Genomic DNA, 20,509 nt, shown 5'->3' on the forward strand with positions numbered 1-20,509 from the left:
TAAAATGTTGCTTCTATTCATACATAAAACTTATAAAATTTATTAAGATGTTAATTTCTATGCATTTTAACTACCCAATTGAAGCCATTATGTTACCAGAAATGTTCTAAAATGCAAATAAGAACTACCCAGTACCCCCCAGAACTCGTGTCTCTAGCTCCATATGTATCAGAAGATGGCCTAGTCAGCCATCAGTGGAAAGAGAGGCCCATTGGTCATGAAAACTTTATCTGCCTCAGTACAGGGGACTGCTAGGGCCAAGAAGTGGGAGTGCGTGGGTGAGGGAGTGGGCGGGGGGGGGGGGCAGGTGAAGGACTTTTGGGATAGCATTGGAAATGTAAATGAAATAAATACCTAATTAAAAAAAAAGAATTGAGTTTATAAAAAAAAGAAAGAAAAAAGGCATCTAGCCACTGCCACCACCACCTGTCACCACCACCATTGCAGCCTGAGGGTTGGTTGAAGGGGATGATGGACCCAGGGTGGAGTGTGGTGCTGCCACTGCTCATAGGTGAAGCATGTGATCAGAAAATGGGTGAGAAAAGTTTAGTGAAAACTCTTAAACCTGACAGGTAAGCTGTTGCAGAAATGTAGTACTCCTGCACCTGGACCAGGAAAAGAATGGGAAGAGTACATGGAGATTGTGGCTCTAGTGGAGAAAATACAAAAGAAGCAAAAAGGTTTGTCTGTTATTTTTGATGGGAAAAGGGAGGATTATTTCCTTGATTTAATGAAATGGGCCTCTGAAAATGGGGCTTCTGTTGAGAGTTTTCAAATTGTTAACTTCAAAGCAGAGGGTTTTTGTTTGAGATCATCAAGAGACATCATGGCAGAAGAATTATTTTTATGGGTTCCAAGAAAGTTACTGAAGACTGTTGAATTTGCTAAGAATTCAGTATTATGGCTTTTGTATTCTCAAGATCAAATTCTCCAAGCTATGGGAAAAAATGCACTGGCCTTTCATCTGCTGTGTGAAAGAGCCAGCCCCAACTCTTTCTGGCAACCATACATTTAGACCCTCCCCATTAAATATGATACCCCTCTCTACTTCGAAGAAGAGGAATTGTGATGAATTCAGTCGACAGAAGCCATCCATGATGTCTTCAGCCAGTATAAAAATACAACACATCATTATGCCTATTTTTATAAAATCATCCAGAACAATCCTTATGCCAACAAACTGCCTTTGAAGAATTCTTTCATTTAGGAGCACTACAGGTGTGCCATCTTGGCATAACCAAGTCCCTACAGAGGATGGCTTCTGAGTGACCTTGGCTCCGATTCTTTATGGGACATGTACAATCATATCAATGGCATGATCACAACTGGCTATAATCTGGAAGATTACCACTGTGAGTGTGTGACTCTGCAGGACTTTCAGGCTGCAGGTCAAATTTACATTTTTTATGGAACTCAATCAAATGCAGAGTTTGTGATCCACAGTGACTTTTTTTTTTTTTTTTACTTTGACAATAATTCACATGACAGAGTGTAAATAAAGTTTGGAGTGAGTAAAAGTGATGACAGGGTCTATGCCATGAAGGCTGAGATAATGGCTCAGGCTGGCATCCCAACATCCAGTATGTTTACATGCATTTTACTGAGCCACCCATTTCTGCCAAGCTTCTAGTGTTCTGCATGATTGAAGAGGAACTAAACGAGCATTTGCTTGGAGACAGCACCATTAACAGGATCTTCACTCTGGGGAACTTGGATTTTCCTTTCAGCTTGGACAATGAGGTCAAACTTTGGACATTTTTGGAAGATAGAGCCTCACTTCTTTTAACAACATATAAAACAATTGATGAAGATAAGATCGTCTTGAAAACAAAACAAAACAAATCAAAACAAAACTGACCTATTTTTCGGTGCCACAATGGCCATTAAATTGCATCTGAGTAAGAAGGAGATTTTGGAAAAAGCAGTGAAGAGTGCAGTCATGAATCAAGAGTAGTACCACAAGCATATGGAGGCAAGGGCACCACTGCCCTCGTAGTCAGGGTTTCTATTCCTGCACAAACATCATTACCAAGAAGCAAGTCAGGGAGGAAAGGGTTTATTCAGCTTACACTTCCATACTGCTGTCCATCACCAAGGAAGTCAGGACTGGAACTCAAGCAGGTCAAAATGCAGGAACTAATGCAGAGGCCATGGAGGGATGTTCTTTACTGGCTTGCTTCCCCTGGTTTGCTCAGCCTACTCTCTTATAGAACCCAAGACTATCAGCCCAGGAATGGTCCCACCCACAAGGGGCCCTTCCCCATTGATTACTAATATAGAAAATGCCCTACAGCTGGATCTCTTAGAGGCATTTCCCCAACTGAAGCTTCTTTCTCTGTGATAACTCCAGCTGTGTCAAGTTGATACAAAACTAACCAGTACACTAGGAGAGTGACCTGGGACTATTGGAGGGTGAAGTGAGGGACTCAAGACTCCCTCTGGTCCTGAAAAAGCTAGGGAAGGAGGCAGGGGTTCAGGAATCTTTGAGCCTCACAGAGACTGTCAGGAAAATCAAGGCTGCTGAAAAGGAAGCTCCTCAATGGGGAAAACTCAATCCCCAATGGGACCAGGTTTGAAAGAGAAAGCTTAAGGCCAGAAGAAAGTGAAAATGTGACTGGAGACATGGAAGAGTTTTCAGGCAGCATGAGCAAGGTAAAGGAATAACTCTGAGATGCTCACAGGATCCAGTTGAGCAGAAGTTGTTGACAGCCCACAACCACATCACCATGTACTTCATTAACATTTTTCTTTTCGCAGAAAGGCATATGTTTGTGCTGCTTTATATAAAGTGATTTTTAAATTATTTTAAAGATCTAGCTTCCTGATTTGATTAAGATTTCAATCTTGCTTTTGAGCAGAACAAAGCAGGGAACAGTAGCAGAGAGGAAGAGGTACCTTTGAAAGACTGCAGACCAGCTCTAAGAGCTCACTTCTCTTCCTGGGAACAGTGAAGTACTTGCTGATCTGTGCTCTGCAGGCCAGTTGTCCTCACTCCAGAATGAATGCTGACTTTGCATCCTGCTGAGGAGTTGATGTTGGACTCTGGGTTGAGTTGAGGCACGGTGAAAAGAAAGTTGTGTGAGGTCATTACAAATAGAGTATGTACAGAGGGTCAGGATATTGAACAGAGGTATATAGTAGTGGGAATTGGAGAACTGGGAGTAGCCACCAGATATTCCCAGTTGCCAGAAAAGGAAGAGGCTCCTTGTACCCAACAGGGATAACATTAGCTGAAATACCTAACAAAGGGAAGAAAGAACCCATAGAGACCATATCCAGAGGTTAGGCAGTTAGGCACAGCACCCAGTTGAGGGATGGCACCACCTACCCATCTCAAACATATTAAACCAGAATTTCTCCCATCTAAAGGAAATACAGGGACAAAGAGTGGAGCAGAGGCTGAAGGAAAAGCCATTCAAATACTGCATCTCATCCTATATGCAGATGCCAACTGCAGACACTATTGTGGATGCTAAGAAGTGTTTGCTGAACAGAAGCCCAGTACAGCCACACCCTGATATGGCTGTCTCTGGAGAAGCTCTGCCAGCATTTGACCAATAAAGATGTGGATGCTTGCAGCCAACCATGGGACTCAGCACAGTGACCCCAATGGCGGAATTAGTGGAAGGACTGAAGGAATTGAAGGGGTTTGCAACCCATAGGAACAACAACAATATAAACCAACCAGACCCCTCAGAGCTACCAATGACTAAACCACCAACCAAAGAGTACACATGGAGGGTCCCATCGCTCCATCTGCATAGGTAGCAGAGGATTGCCTTATCTGGCATCCATGGAAGGGGAGGCCCTTGGTCCTATAAATGCTCTATGCCCCAGTGCAGGGGAATGCCAGAGAAGGGAGACAGGAATGGGTGGGTGAGTAAGGAAGCACCATAATAGAAGCAGTGGGAGGGGGAATGAGAGAGAGTTTGGAAAGGGGAAACTGGGAAGGGGAATAACATTTGAAATATAAATAAATAAAATAACCAATAAAAAGCAAAACAAAGAAAAATAAAACAAACAAACAAACAAAAAACAGAGTCTGGGCATTTTTTTTCCTTAACAATAATATCCCCAGTATCTAAAGAAAAAAATTGTCTTAAAATATTGATGATAATCCTAATTATATAAACACACACATGTATATTTAGAGATTTCTAAGGATTTGCTTACTTTTTGTGTTCTTTGTTGAGGTATTAAAATTTTGTTCTTTTTCTTAAATCAAAGTATTACTAGAATCCTCTTCTGTTTTCAATGTTGGCTTTGTTTTAGAGAAGTACACTGACTCCAGTGATGGCTTGATGCATGGTATCAGGAACCCTGGCTTCTTCGGCACAAATTATTCCACAAAATAGAAGTAGAAGGTACTCTACCCAACTCATTCTATGAAGCCACAATTACTCTGATATCTAAACCACAGCAAGATCCAACAAAGATAGAGAAATTCAGACCAATTTCCCTTATGAATATTGATGCAAAAATACTCAATAAAATTCTCGCTAACCGAATCCAAGAACACATTAAAACAATCATCCATCCTGGTCAAGTAGGTTTTATTCCAAGGATGCAGGTATGGTTTAATACACGGAAATCCATCAACGTAATCCATTATATAAACAAACTCAAAGACAAAAAACACATGATCATCTCCTTAGGCGCAGAGAAAGCATTTGACAAAATCCAACACCCCTTCATGACAAAGTCTTGAAAGGATCAGGAATTCAAGGCCCATAACTAAACATGATAAAAGCAATCTACAGCAAACCAGTAGCCAACATCAAAGTAAATGGTGAGAAGCTGGAAGCAATCCCACTAAAATCAGGGACTAGACAAGGCTGCCCAATTTCTCCCTCCCTATTCAACATTGTACTTGAAGTCCTAGCCTGAGCAATTAGACAACAAAAGGAGATCAAGGGGATACAAATTGGAAAGGAAGAAGTCAAAATATCACTTCTTGCAGATGATATGATAGTATATATAAGTGACCCTAAAAATTCCACCAGAGAACTCCTAAGCCTGATAAACAGCTTCAATGAAGTAGCTGGATTTAAAATTGACCCGTCCAGCAGGTCCAGTTATTCGAGGGTCACGAGGGGACCTCCTCCTAAGAACCAAATGGGGGGTAGAGAGGGACGAGGGCCTTGTACGGAATAATGACAAGGAAACCATTCTGAAGTTGTATCAAGGCCCCGAATCTATTGAAAAAGGTCCAAGGCTTAAATGCACAAGCAAAAGGGGAAGTACAGATAGATACTTATCAGTGGGAGGGGTAGGGCAATATAAGCAAAAGGAGAAGTACTTATGGGAGGGGGGCAATAGAAATTCTTTCTTTTGGCAGCCACCCGGGGAAGCAGGAACTTGGTGGTATCAGGGTGTGGTCAGGACATTGGCGATGGCTTAGGGCTGGAACATTCTTGGAATCAGTAGGGCTGGAACATTCTCGGATTCGGTGTGTCGGTGGCCCGCTTTTGACCCCCTTTTCTTCTCGGGGGGAGAGGCCCAATTCAGAGATCAAGAGTTGTCTTAACAGCTCCCAACATCTCCCCCGTTTTAATATTTTTATAAAGGCATATTGTATAATAAATTTGTAGCCACGTTTTTAACGATCGCCTAAACGTCTGTTTGCTCACTGGGTGATTCTCTTAAAACCAGGAAGGACACAAGGACAAGTCATCTATGAGGCTTGATTGAATTAATGGTCCCAGTCTGTTGGATATAACCTGGGCCAGCCAAGGGATTTAGGAACGAAGCAAGCTCCGTGGGTAGAGGTAGAGGTCTGATCCCCAGTGTGCAATGTTAGGGGCCATGTACAGGATTGACTCTTAAGGCCCACAGACTTCTACCCAGAGTAACCCTGACCTACTCCCGTGCCATTTTTTTCTGGGGGAAGGACTCTAGGGCACTCAACCTTCATGCAATCAGACATGCCTCTCAGAGACTGTCTAACAGCTTCCAGACTAATCTCTGTGCAGTACTTAGTCTTACAACTCTCATGGGTGACGGCTTCACGTTCCAATTTTTTGATGTGTCTAGCCTGGGATGACTGTTTAGTTTCCAATGTGGCGAGAATGTATATTACCATGTCGGAAGCACAGACTACAGCAATCTATAATGATGTGTGGCATGAGACTGATGGCCCAGTTTAGGGGGAGGGGAATGATCTTACTTAAGCATTTTATGGAAATTGAGTCTCTCCCAGAGAAGAGGGTGATGAAGTGGTATTCACATCTGCCTCTTCTCCAGTAACCTGTTTGTTATCGCCAACGTCCAGCCGATGGTAATGAACTGAAACAAATGCACTTGAAAGAGATGAATCAATTTGAGATTTAACAAATCAGGTCAATTTTTGAAATGCCCAAGGACCGAAGGAAATCAACAATAGAAGTCCCAATAGGGGCCCTAAAAGGGAGGGCAACAAGGTCGAAAGTCAGGGCGAGGTTGAAAACCAGTTTTAGTCCACCTTTCCCCTAGGCCATTGTTTTAAAGTTTGCAATCTCGAATTCTCGAACCAAGGCACATTTCCTAACTATACAGGCAGCAAAACATAAGCAGGTCTCTTACAAAAACATAACAGTAGATTCCTTATCTAAATTAGGATCGACACAATTAGTTAATTTACAAGAATTACAATGAATATAAAAAGAATTGCTAGATTGGCGATCTTAACTCTTAAAATTATCTAACAATAAGCATATAGGTAAGGTACACAAACTTTCATAGCTATAAGGAGCTGGCCTAAATGGCAAAAAACAGTGTCTCTGATGAAAGCATCTTGTACATTCTCTGTACCAGTCTTTTTGCCTCACGAGTCAGCTTTTTTAGTTGTTTTTATTTTAAGTTGGCATCAGGTCAGTACTCCTTGCTGAACTCCCATGGTGGAGATACGAAGTTACTTCATTTGTTTGTAAGTGGCTTCTCTCCGATTTCTCCTCTTTTGTGCATTCAACACAGCTTTCTGGTCACCACTGTCAGGGCACTCACAGGTCACAGATCACAGGTCAGCCTGTCACATTGGAAGCTAGCATGCTCTTATAGCATTCTGTGGAATAAACAAAAACATTCCCTCTTCCCCCCATATTAAGTATCTCAACAGGATCATGGCATGTGCCAATAAGTGGATCCTTTTTATCTGCCCTAGACACTATTATATCCAGTTTTTTAAAAAAACAAAATGTGATCCAAATAATGTGCACAGGGATATAATTCTCCCTTCTTTGTTTTTAAAGAAGGTATAGTTTTTAAAGTTTTACAGTATCTTGTCTTTGAGAATTATAAAATATATTTCAGAAACATGTGTAACATTAAATTGTTGACAAAACATCTCAAATTTTTGGCTGTAATATCCAGTTTTAATTTGATTTAGAACACTAAGTAAAAAAAAAAAAAAATCAACACAGGCAATGACTAACTATACTTTTAGTTGTTTTTTTTTTTTTTTTTTTTTTTTTTTGTTAAAGCAGTTGTAATTAGAAAGTAGGCAATTTTTAACATTTTCACTACAGCAGCTTTGTTAAAACTTTAAGGTGAAGAAGAATGATTTTACATTAATGGTTTTTCTTGTCAAAGAATAGCTGTGGACACATTTAATAACAATAAATACAATATGTAGCTAATATTTGATTACCACCAATTATAATCGATACCAATAGATTAGAGAAGTTTTCTGTTAAAGCCTTTTTGGTTCTCAGTAGTTAATTTGAATCTCACTTGATAGCACCTAACAAAGGCTTAGGTTCTCTTGTGGTGAGTTTAAGGTGAGGTCTTTAGCTAATTAACACCTCTTGGAAGCTTTTGAAAATAAAATTTTGAAGCAAATTTGTACCACAATTTTTTAGTATAACTAAAACTCTACATATTAAAAATATTGCCTCTGAATCTTATGGAGCAACAATTATTCCCCAGAACTTTAAACTTTTCTTTAGAGGCATTGGCTAATAGAATACTTTTCACTTAGGAAACAATATATACTGAAAGATTTAAACTTTGTTTCTTGTATTGAAGCAGACAATAAAAATTTTTTATATATTGTAAAGCTATGTTAGCCATACCTACAGGCAAAATTATCTAGTGATCACCAGTTCATTAAAAGCAAAACTCTTTGAATTTAAGCATTATTTTAAACATTTGAATAGCTCTGCAACAAAGCTAAAAAGAAATTTCCTTGAACACAGGAGAAACTTTCTCAGGCACTGTTTGCAAGATAAAAGAAGGTTACAAGCTTTTCTGGGGCTGCCTTGAGCCCTGCATTAACTCAAACGTAAAATAGTTTTTAATCTGAGCATTTTGGCCTTTCTGTAATAAGGACCGATTTTAGAGGAACAATTCAACTGTCTGTCCATGCCTCTGATTTTGGACAATCTTTCTTAGATGACTTATACCTTAAACATTTTTTTATAACCTTTTATGGTCCTGTAAGGCCGCAACCATAGCCAAACTGATTGTGTGAGGGTCTAATTTCTGCACAAAGATGAATATATCTAGTTAACTCTGTCTTGCTTTGTATGGCTGAATGGCCAAGGTGAGCAGCATTAGTGCTAACAATATATGGGTGAGTTAAAAATCTTAAGCTTTTGATCAAATTGCAAACTGCAGTCAATGGGACACTGGCAATTTTAACTATAATTTTTAAGTTTCTGTTGCAATATTAGAATATATTTATAACTTTTGGAAAGTAAGACCCAATTTTAAACAGTTTATTCTTTTTAAAATCAATACTAGAAACATCACTATCACTCTACGAAGTTTGGCTGTTAATTTATGAATGTATGGCAGTGCAAATTTTAATGTTCTATTAAAGACACATTGTTTTAAAATCTTATCTCTATAAGTCTACTTTTTAGGATAAAAATTATATAAAATTTCATCTCAATTTACAAGTATCTTTAGAGGACTAGTTTTCTGGGCTTGTTTATGCCAGGTGCTTTTGTTTGAAAATGACTCTATCCCTGTGTTACTACTTAAGCTAACTTTGTAACCAGTGTTATACCTTTTTAATCATACCCAAATAACTTATAAGCCAATTCTCTATGACCAAGATATGTTGATCATATTTATACCTTTAAGACCAGTCAAAAACCAAATGAAGTGGCTACACAAATCTTATAAATTTAGATCAATTAAAGAACTTTACTTTTTATAGCTATACTTATAAGATAAAAATACACTTTGTCATTTGCTAAACACAACAATCACAAAGTTGCAGAGAATTTTTTAGAAAAAAAAACCAACTACCAGCTTATTTGCCTTAGAACTAAGAGGTTGCAGATTCCTTTTCTTTAAAAACAAGTTTTTTAGCAGGACCTCTCTTGCTGTGCTTGATTTTTGGCTAAAGGGAGGGGCCTCTCTCAGCCTCCGTTGTGCAAACTGAGAGTGATTTAGCAGGTAAAGTTTTAACCATTTTTTTTTAACATGAAACATAAAACAGTCAGTCATTCAGACAATGAGACAATCATTCAGACAACGAAACAATCATTTAGACAACGAAACAAAAACATACATGAATTGACACGTGATTGGTGCACCAAACATAGACAATAGAAAGAGGGTAGAGATTTCTCCTGTAGGGGCCAGAGAGAATAAAACAGGGTGTCCCCCGATTTCTCTCTGTCCCTGGGATAGTTCTAAAATCTATTTTCCTCTATCTCTTCCTTTCCTTTTTGCTTTTAAGAGGCAGCTTGTCAAACCAAGATTAAAATCTAAAAATTTTTAACAGCTTTTGGCAAGTATCCAAAACTTTTAATTTATTTAATCTGAGGGCAAATTTTTGAGGAAAACACACAATCTCTATACACTAAATGTCTCAAATAGCCTAAAAGTTTACCATGTTAAATCTTTTTTGAAGCCATTATCAGTCTACCCTTAGTCAAATATTTTATAGCCATCTGCAAGAAGCGCTCTCTATTTTCTGTAACCAACAAAAATACTATCTATAGAATGAATTATATATGTTTGAGGAGATGATTTCTTAACTTTCAATAAAACCTAATCTATGAATTTTTTGACACAATGTAGAATTGGGGATTTGTAAATAAGATAACAGTAAGAATTGAGATATATTTTGACCTTTATGAAGTCTCTTTAAAACCCATTTTTATTTACTCCTAAACCTGTTATTGCAAATCTCTAGCAAGGGCCTTGGCGGAAGCATGTCTGGGCCCAACACACAACTTCTTAACCCAGAGAGTTCTGTCAAGGTAAGCTGAACTGACTCGAAGGGAAACTGCCTAGTATCTGAAAGCAGGGTAAAATTTTTAAATAAGGCTATGTCCTCATAAAAGGGTGGGGAAGCAGAAAAGCACATCCAACAATCTTTTTTTTTTTTTTTTTGATAACAATATATTTTTTTTATTACATATTTTCCTCAATTACATTTCCAATACTATCCCAAAAGTCCCCCATAGCGCCCCCCACTTCCCTACCCACCCATTCCCATTCTTTTGGCCCTGGCATTCCCCTATATTGGGGCATATAAAGTTTGCAAGTCCAATGGGCCTCTCTTTCCATTGATGGCCGACTAGGCCATCTTTCGATACATATGCAGCTAGAGACAAGAGCTCCAGGGTTCTGGTTAGTACAACAATCTTTAAATTCTGACGCATTATCTCTTTGTGTCTTATCCAACAAGGCTAAAGAAGAAGCATTCAGTGTAGACCACAGTAAATCAGTGGAAAAGGGGCGCCTCCCCTCAGGGAGAGTGGGCTGAAACAGGGTCTTAGCACGCCCTGGGGCAGGAACAGGGGGGCGGGTACCTGGAAGTCCTATGGATGCTTTATGATTGTTAGGGATGGTTTTAAGAAGCTGAGCCTTAAAGGTCAGGCCATTGTCATCGTTATCTTGATACAATCTTAGGCCCCAGGTGAGAGGGCGAGAACTTTCCTAAGCCTCTAAGTTCCTTCCTTTAGCAGGAAATTTTATGATCAGTGGATTACACCATCCCTTAGTGGGTTGTAAGGGCCAGGCTGCAGGCCAATGTGTTGAGGAAATTACTGTTGCATTTGCCCAGGTATTCAGGAGCCCTTGAAACTGTTTGCTCTCTAGAAACAAAGTCAGCATAGGCCCTGAATCAGTTATATTCTGTGCCCAGTAGACTTCTGAGGATCCCAGGGAGGATGGTCCTCGCTCTTTTTTCATATAAGGGAAATGGCCGAATAGTGTGAGTGGTAGGGCTTGGGCTATGCGCTCTCTAGCCCTAAGGGTAAGTGGTCCCTGCGTGGCGGTCACTAAGATTTTTATCTCCCCATGTTAGTCAGTGTCAACCACTGTAGGAGTCACCTTTAGGCCTTGTAAAAGTCTGGACACTCGGCCGATGGCGAGAAAAAGTCTTTTGGGGAGGGGGCCCAAATTAACCTGTGTTAACTGCTGTTAATTGAGGCATATAATGATCAGGGGTGCCCCAGGCGGCATCTGCACCCAATGTGAGGACACAGATGTCTACTTCTAACTCGGGCCAATGCAGCTCGGTACCAATTCTTGGAGCTGGAGTTAGAGCAGCACCCATGGCCAGGTTAATAGACTTAGAAACTTGTTGAGAAAACACATCTACCTCATTACAAAGCTTGATCATACCATTCATATCTAAACTCTTGGTTTTAACTCTCAGGATGCCGAATTGGTGTTTTTAAGAGCAAGTTGTCAATCTAACAGACCCTCACTTTCTTCAGGTCTCAAAATTCTCTCAGCTGCTTCCTGCAATCTGGCAAAGAACTGCACATAGGACTCTTGGGGACCTTGTATAATCTTGGTTAGGGGCATAGTTAGCGCCCCTGCTGTAGGGACAGCACGCCAAGCTCCCAGGGCCGCCTGCTATGTCTGGGCGAGGATACCGGGGAGAGCCCTAATTGTTTTTTGTCTGTAGCGAAATTGCCTTTACCGCAGATTTTATCAGCAGTCCAGGAGGCTGTCTTTCACAAACTCTGACTTTCAAGTTAAATATTGGCCTCTAGTGAGGACAGACTGAACAACTTTATTCCATTCATTGGGTATCAAGTAGCCTTCTCTTGCTAAACCTTCTAATATAGATACTGTGCACCTGCGGCTTAGTTTTGCTTTTGCGAAATGGCAATCATGAGTTTTCTACAAAATCTTTAGTAAGGGCTAGGAGGTGAGCACCTTCTCTGCCCTCTTCTGCCTGTTTAAGGAGATCTCTGATGATTCCCCAATTGCTAAAAAGGACTCAGGGACATCTTCTCCTTGTTTTATCAAAGCATTAATATCTTTGCCTACTTTATTCTAAGTTAAAGGGTATATTTCAGAACCATTCAATAACAGCCATGGACATCTCTCGTCCATAAAACAAAAACATTTTATTAAATCCTTTTTTTTTAAACTCTTATCTCTCTCTCCTTAAGAGAACACTTCATCTCTTGACCTAAATTCCCCATGGTTGATGGGACAACAACTGAATGCCTAGGCTTACCTCCTGACGTCTGTCCGCAACACTCAAGCGAAGTGGAAGGGGACTGTTCCACTGTCTCACTGTCTGCACGGTACATCTTTAATCCATTGTCTGAAGGGCGGTCGTACCTCGTGCTCCACATCTGGTACCACATGATCCGTCCAGCAGATCCAGTTATTCGAGGGTCACGAGGGGACCTCCTCCTAAGAACCAAATGGGGGGTAGAGAGGGACGAGGGCCTTGTACAAATAATGACACGGAAACCATTCTGAAGTTGTATCAAGGCCCCGAATGTATTGAAAAAGGTCCAAGGCTTAAATGCATAAGCAAAAGGGGAAGTACAGATAGATACTTATCAGTGGGAGGGGTAGGGCAATACAAGCAAAAGGAGAAGTACTTATGGGAGGGGGGCAATAGAAATTCTTTCTTTTGGCAGCCACGCGGGGAAGCAGGAACTTGGTGGTATCAGGGTGTGGTCAGGACATCAGCTATGGCTTAGGGCTGGAATATTCGCAGAATCAGTAGGGCTGGAACATTATCGGAATCTGTGTGTCGGTGGCCCGCTTTTGACCCCCTTTTCTTCTCGGGGGGAGAGGCCCAATTCAGAGATCAAGAGTTGTCTTAAAGCTCCCAACATAAAATTAACTCAAACAAGTCAATGGCCTTTCTGTACACAAAGGTTAAACAGGCTGAAAAAGAAATTGGGGAAACAACACCCTTCTCAATAGTCACAAATAATATAAAATACCATGGCGTGAATCTAAGTAAGGAAGTGAAAGATCTGTATGATAAGAACTTCAAGTCTCTGAAGAAAGAAATTAAAGAAAATCTCAGAAGATGGAAAGATCTCCCATGTTCATGGATTGGCAGGATCAATATAGTAAAAATGTCTATCTTGCCAAAAGCAATCTACAGATTCAATGCAATTCCCAATATAATTCCAACTTAATTTTTCAACGAATTAGAAAGGGCAATCTGCAAATTCATCTGGAATAACAAAAAACCTAGGATAGCAAAAACTCTTCTCAAGGATAAAAGAACCACTGGTGGAATCACCATGCCTGACCTAAAACTGTACTACAGAGCAATTGTGATAAAACCTGCATAGTACTGGTATAGCGAAGGACAAGTAGAACAATGGCATAGAATTGAAGACCCAGAGATGAACCTACACACCTATGGTCACTTGATCTTTGACAAGGAAGTTAAAACCATCCAGTGGAAAGAAGACATCATTTTCAACAAATGGTGCTGACTAAATTGGTGGTTATCATGTAGAAGAATGAAAATTGATCCATTCCTATCTCCTTGTACTAAGGTCATATCTAAGTGGATTAAGGAACTCCACATAAAACCACAGATACTGAAACTTATAGAGGAGAAAGTAGGGAAAAGCCTAGAAGATATGGGTCCAGGGGGAAAATTCCTGAATAGAACACCAATGGCTTATGCTATAAGATCGAGAATCGATAAATGGGACCTCATCAAGTTGCAAAGCTTCTGTAAGGCAAAAGACACCGTCAATAAGACAAAAAGACCACCAACAGATTGGGAAAGGATCTTTACCTATCCTAAATCAGATAGGGGACTAATATCCAATATATATAAAGAACTCAAGAAGGTTGACTCCAGAAAATCAAATAACCCCATTAAAAAATGGGGCTCAGAGCTGAACAAAGAATTCTCACCTGAGGAATACCGAATGGCAGAGAAACACCTGAAAAAATGTTCAGCATCCTTAATCATCAGGGAAATGCAAATTAAAACAACCCTGAGATTCCACCTCACACCAGTCAGAATGGCTAAGTTCAAAAATTCAGGTGACAGCAGATGCTGGTGAGGATGTGGAGAAAGAGGAACACTCCTCCATTTTTGGTGGGATTGCAAGCTTGTACAACCACTCTGGAAATCAGTCTGGCATTTCCTAAGAAAACTGGTCATACTACTATCAGAGGAACCCAAAATACCTCTCCTAGGCGTATATCCAGAAGATTTCCCAACAGGTAAGAAGGACACATGCTTCACTATGTTTATAGCAGCCTTATTTATGATAGCCAGTAGCTGGAAAGAACCCAGATGCTCCTCAACAGAGGAGTGGATACAGAATGTGTGGTACATTTTCACAATGGAATACTACTCAGCTGTTAAAAAGAATGAATTTTTGAAATTCCTAGGCAAATGGATGGACCTGGATGGCATCATGCTGAATGAGGTAACCCAACCACAAAGGAACTCACACAATATGTACTCACTGATAAGTGGACATTAGCCCAGAAACTTAGGATACCCAAAATATAAGATACAATTTGCTAAATGCATGAAACTCAAGAGGAAGGAAGAACAAAGTGTGGAAACTTTGCCCCTTCCTAGAAATGGGAACAAAACACCCATGGAAGGAGTTACAGAGACAAAATTTGGAGCTGTGAGGAAAGGATGGACCATCTAGTGATTGCCATATGCAGGGATCCATCCCATAATCAGCTTCCAAAGGCTGACACCATTGCATACACTAGCAAGATTTTGCTGAAAGGACCCAGATATAGCTGTCTCTTGTGAGACTACTGCAGGGCCTTCTAAACACAGAAGTGGATGCTCACAGTCAGCTATTGGATGGATCACACGCCCCCCAATGAAGGAGCTAGAGAAAGTACCCAAGGAGCTAAAGGGATCTGCAACCCTATAGGTGGAACAACATTCTGAACTAACCAGTACCACGGAGCTCTTGACTCTATCTGCATATGTATCAAAAGATGACCTAGTAGGCCTTCATTGGAAAGAGAGGCCCATTGATCTTGCAAACTTTATATGCCCCAGTACAGGGGAACGCCAGGGCCAAAAAGTGGGAGTGGGTGGGTAGGGGAGTGGGGGGGAGGGTATAGGGGACTTCTGGGATGGCATTGGAAATGTAAATGAGGAAAATACCTAATAAAATATTTAAAAAAAGAAAAAATCATTCTTTAAGAAGTTTCTGCAATAAAAAAAAGCTATCTAAGAAAAAAATGGCTATAGTGGAAATAATCTAAGCAGGGAAAGGAAAAAAAATTCTTCTGAGTAGGGAAAGGGGAAAAATATCCTTCTCTAAGTGGGGAAGAGTAAAAATTCTCCTCTTTGGGGAAAAGGAAAATAAAACATCTTCTCTTTCCTTTTTATCCTCAGTTTTTATACATCTTTCAGAATACATGATTGCATGTTAAAAGTTCACCACAAGTTCACACAAAAATTCATATCATAAATTGCAATAGATGTTTACAACAGAGAATGTTTACATGTATATCCTTTAGGAAGAACTATCTGGATAAACATCCATCACCTGTCACAGCTCCACAGGTTCATTGAAAGTTTAAAACCATAATTAAGTTATTAATGAAACTTTGTATAGATAAACCCAGTAAATATTTTGTCTTCTGTCCTAGCACCTATAATAAATCAGTACTTCCCTTTTTATGATCATTGGTTAATTGCTTTACCACCTCTTGGAATGTGCTCTGATTAGGAAAAAGTCTGGTTACTATCTAAGAGCAATTAACTGGTGACACAGGTAGACTGGCAGAATTCTCATTGAAGTTTTGATTATCAGAAAAGGACCTAATAGCAGACACGCTATAAATGAGCTTAATAATCACTGATATAATTTTAGGAATTCTTATAGAATCATCATTGAGACTTAAGAAGTCATCTATGTGTCTATATAGCATCACTATAAGACAGTACATCTTCATAGAACTGCAGAAATCTGCTCAAAAGTGGTAGGCTAATACCTATTGAATGATTGTTATATATGTTTAATAATAACAGGAAAAGCATATTAATAGAAGAAATCTTTCCTAAAATGAATTCTCTTAGGCTTTGCCAAATAAGAGTGAATCTTTCACTGATTATATTCTAATCTGAAGCAGACCATCTCAGGAAGATCACTTGCTAGTTATCAGTTTGTCCTATTATGGCTCCTGACAAAAATAGATCTGGAGAAAAAGTGTTTGATAGCCAACCTGTATTTTAATATGAGTAGACAAGAAGTACATGTTCCTGGATTACACACCCATAAAGTAAAATGTTAATTGCACCTTTATCATTTGCCTGTTTTTATAGGATATTTTCTTTATTTACATTTCAAATGATTGCCTATTTTAATTATTTAGTGGGATATTATATGGAAATAAGTTATTTGGAAACAGAAAAGATACAAATTTACTGATGGAGATCTTTTAAAATAATGAGATCCTCTAATCTTTAGGTGCCTATTTGGCCTCTCTCCAATTAACTTCTTCATTGTAATTACTTCTATTTCTTAATTTTTTGAAGCAAAGTATTTTCTGGTTTATTTACTCTGTAAACCATGCTGGCCTTAAACTCACAGAGATCTGGCTGCTTCTGACTCTTGAGTGTTGAGATTAAGTTGTAGCCTACCACCACCTGGCCCATTTCTTAAAATTAAGATGATGTAATGTCACTGTGCAAAACTGCAGTTGGAATCATTAATTTTTATTATTTTCTACACAAAATTATGAATCTCATAATAGATATCAGTATGGTTTTTATGAAATGCAGAGAATATTTCTGTGGTAAAATAGAATTCTAGTGAAGAGTTGTTTTTTAGAGCAGGAACCATTGATGGCTCTATTAAAAGTAGAAAGTGATTCCTGGAGATGAAAAAATGTCAGTAGGGATCTGTGACTTAAATGATTTTGTTTGTTTTAGAAACTACAAGTAGTTTGAGTTGAGAGGAGTCTAAATAATAGAATACTAAGTGCAAATAATTATTACCCATCAGAATGTCAGTATAACTAGAAAATGCTCTCATAATTAACAATGCATTTTTCTTTTGATTGGGAACTACTACATAAGTAGAAATATTTATTTGAATAGTATTTGTGGCCTTTTCAATTCCAGTAACAGAAGGAAGGTACAAGAATATTTTGAGAAAGATAAGCCAAATAATCAGCATCATTGGGCCATTATTTTACTTGATTAATTATTCTTCATAATCACATATCTAAATGCTATATATAATTATTTTTAAAAATAAGCTTATAATATATAAATATTTTATTTGGTTTATATGGTTGTAACACATAGCTTTATTTGGTTTATATAGTTACAGTTACATAATTAATGTTGATATTGCAAAGTATCTTTATTAAATTTATACTTTTATAGCTGTTGCCTCAAAGAAATGTAAAAGTAACAGATTTGCTGATGATTCCATGAATAACATGTAGAATATTAATTGCATATGTATTTTGGTAAACATCAGTGGCAACAGATATAATTCAAAATGGTATAATTGTGTCTTAAGTAAGAAAAACAGTAATTTGACTTTAAACAAAGTCAAGAAAACTAACCCCTAAATTGTTCAAAGTACAGATATTGACATATTTTAAATACTTTCCAACATTTTAATAGAATCATTGTGTAACTGAAAAGGCCAAGGTAGTAATTTCACACTCAAGCTTTATTCTTTCTACCAGTAAAAAAATAATAGAGATCCAGAGAACCTATGTAATAAGTAGGTTAGATAATCTAACTAGGATTTTAGGTTGAATCTATCAGAGTTTTCCAAGGATAGAGAATAAGTATTTTATTTTACTAGCTATAATTTTACCAACAAAATGAAATTTCAGAATCAGTATATTGCATCTGATGATATTTTTTCTGTGTTATTACATGCCAAGAAGCATTATATTATGATATTAAAATGGCTAAAAATATTTATATAGAAATCTAACCTTTTTCATAATGATAGCTATCATTTGTTCAAGAGTTCCAGACTTAAGGGTACAGTTACTCCTCACCTCACAACAGGATTCAACTGTAACTCCAGAACAGAGAAATTATTCTCTAAAGTGAATAAAATATTTGATTGGGCTCTAATAATTTTACCAATTTTTATGATAACTCTAGTATAGAGGGATGCAATTGTCTAAAGACACAAGATAAAGCTGGCTGTGCTATTGGATTTGAGTTTATAAGTTTCAATTTTAAAATTTTAAAACTAAAATAAGCATATTTTTATTTAATAATACATTCATATAATAACATTATGTAGAATCTCATAGAGCCCATTTAAAGCCATTTGTCAGCAAAACATAGTAATTAAACTAAAGTCAGTATGCATTGAAAATCTTTAGTTTTCTCTTCCTGACTGCAGAAACTGTAGTGAATTATGTGAATCTCAATTTCCTGTAAAATGGTGTTAACAAATACTTCTCATCATGTTGGTGTGAAGATTAAGTTAAACTATAGATGGGAAACAATGCTACACTAAGTTCGCATTTAGCTGCTTGATCATGTCCTGTTACTAGACTACAATGCAATAAGGAGCATATGCTAGAACAGTAACTATGTACACTAGCAAAATCCATTATTTAATCAACTATTAAATTCAGGTTATTTTCCTATTATTTTCTTTCTTTTATTTTTTTTTCCTCAAAATAAGGATTTCTTAGTAAATGGTGTGGTGTACTGGATTTCTTTCTGATTCTAGGCTTTTATCTACTTAAAGATTAACCCTCTGAGAAACACCACATTTTAAAATCCATAAAACCTGCCTGGTTACATAAGTGTTTTACAAAATTTCATTATAATGAACATAACTGGTTGTTCTGAAAGACCCACAACATGAGGACTACACCACGTTCTGACTCAGGAGAGGCGACACCCCAAATCACTCACAAGAAATGGTCTTGCTGCAAACTGTAAGAGGATATTTATTCAAGCACGCTTTTGGGCCCACGGTCATACACCACGCAGGGGTAGAGGACCGTGGCATGCTGAGTAAGGAAGAAACCACAACTCGAGGAAGTGGGGAGGGCATTGTTCGAAAATACCAAAGATACTAGTTAAGAGTCACAAGGAAGTGCAAAGTCACAAGTGTCACAAGGAATACCTGGTAATTGTTCAGGTTATCTCCCAAGACAGTTTTTAAGAACCCCTAACAATAGCACATTCTTCGAATTAACACTCTTTCAACCCAGGAAGCGGGTGGGTAGAGGAATGTTGCTATCTGTTTTATGATTAGCATACCTTGGAGCATTGAGTCACAAAGATCACATTCCCAAGCCTGGACCTAAAGGCCTAGAATTTTGTGTTTACGTTTTACTTTTTCAGTTCACTCCCCTTTTTCCACAAAGTCATCTTTTTCTAATGTCAAGATACCTTTCACCATCTTTTGTCAGTTATCTGTCTTATGACCTTTATGGTTATTTGCAATTGTCACTGTAAAATAGGAAAACACTGTCTCTCTTTATTTCTCTATTGTATCATATTTACTTGTATGTTTCTTTCTCCTATAGCCTTGCTTCACTGATGCTCTTATATTTTTTCTCCTCTTATGAAGCTATAACTGCACTGGAACCAACATTATGGGACATTTTCCTTTGACACTAATGCTCCTCAGCTGGCGTTCGCTGGTCAAATATATGGATTCCCTCCATACTACATCCCAGCCTATACAATCTATTCTTTTTCTGAGAATATGTAAAAAATATGGAAGAATTATGTATAACTTATTGGGAGAAGTTGCTAGGTACTTGGGGATATTTCTGAATTATTATCAGTGAATACTTGATCCCTTCATATATAGGTCTGATAAAGCCCTTGCACACACCATGCAAAAGTAAAATAACATTGATAACCTTAAATAAATGTCATCTTACAATGATTGCTATAGACACAATTACTAAGGGAATCTCCATTGTTGTGCCAACTAGGACTTTATTTTTATCTATTCCTCTACCAAATACTCCCAGAATAATAAAGAAACAGTGTTATTTTTAACGGGCATACCCATTGCAATACAGAAAGAGGTTGTGTCAGTAAAAATGCAGGTGAGACTCTACATAATTCTTTGGACCTCTGTTGTACTATTATCTGAGCCAAATTGTCACCATCATTATGAGTGCAGCTTTACCTACTGACAAAGTATTATCATAGCTGGGATTGTTGACTTTTGATGTTTTCTCATAAAAGAAGAGATTGTATCTCTACCAATTAGATTCATGGGACCTAACCCAAGTATCCACCCACTTCTCCAAATAAGGTCTATGCAAATCTGCCTTATTTGCACATAACCTGAGCAAGGAGTTAAAATTTATAGGCTGCGATATATTATGGTTG

General features: G+C 38.3%; 1 pseudogene; it reads left to right on the top strand.

The window, feature by feature from the left end:
• Nucleotides 1-559: 559 nt before the first annotated feature.
• Nucleotides 560-2,664, top strand: LOC110286272 (actin-histidine N-methyltransferase pseudogene; annotated as a pseudogene).
• The last annotated feature ends 17,845 nt before the right edge of the window (nucleotides 2,665-20,509 follow it).

This window comes from Mus caroli, unplaced genomic scaffold (genome assembly GCF_978045245.1).
Source record: "Mus caroli unplaced genomic scaffold, Mus_caroli_1 scaffold_5, whole genome shotgun sequence".
Classification (NCBI taxonomy): Eukaryota; Metazoa; Chordata; class Mammalia; order Rodentia; family Muridae; genus Mus; species Mus caroli.